Below are 590 nucleotides of genomic sequence, written 5' to 3'. Positions count from 1 at the left end.
TATACATGCAGTCCAGTGTATATACACCGGATGAAAGAAGGAAAGAAGGGAGTCTCAATCCTTTCCCTGAGATGAAGGCTATCGCCATACCTACTCGTCCTTCAGAACTCCACCTTTCTGACTTTCTCTTTACAAAGACATCCATCCACCGAAGGCGGCATGCTATTTGATCAGAGCTCTCTATCCATCAGATTCCATACGAGAGCTGAAAGCATACTTCCCCCTCGACATAGAGGGGGAGAGAGTCCCTTCATCTATACACATACACCTACGTCCAAACGTCTCCATACACTCCTTCTGATAGAGTATGACCCACCTTCACTATCTAGAAAGACGTAGAATTGAAAGGGACGAAACAAGAAGAGCTCTATCTATCTATACAGAGAGAGATGTGTCTACAGTATGGAGATGTTATGTATGAATACTACGTAGACGTGTGTATGGGATGTCTCTATAGAGATGACAAGCGAGAGACTTACAAGGAGAAGAGCTCCAGTGGTAGTCACCATCCATAGAAAGGTCGCACTTCGTTCATGTTCTTCAAGGGTAGAGCAATAGAAGATCAAGACATAGACGTTCCAGAAGAAATG

This window comes from Cystoisospora suis, assembly GCF_002600585.1.
Source record: "Cystoisospora suis strain Wien I chromosome Unknown contig_2452, whole genome shotgun sequence".
In the NCBI taxonomy this organism is placed as follows: domain Eukaryota; phylum Apicomplexa; class Conoidasida; order Eucoccidiorida; family Sarcocystidae; genus Cystoisospora; species Cystoisospora suis.
The sequence above is the reverse complement of the archived record's forward strand: the minus strand, read 5'-3'. Positions refer to the sequence as shown.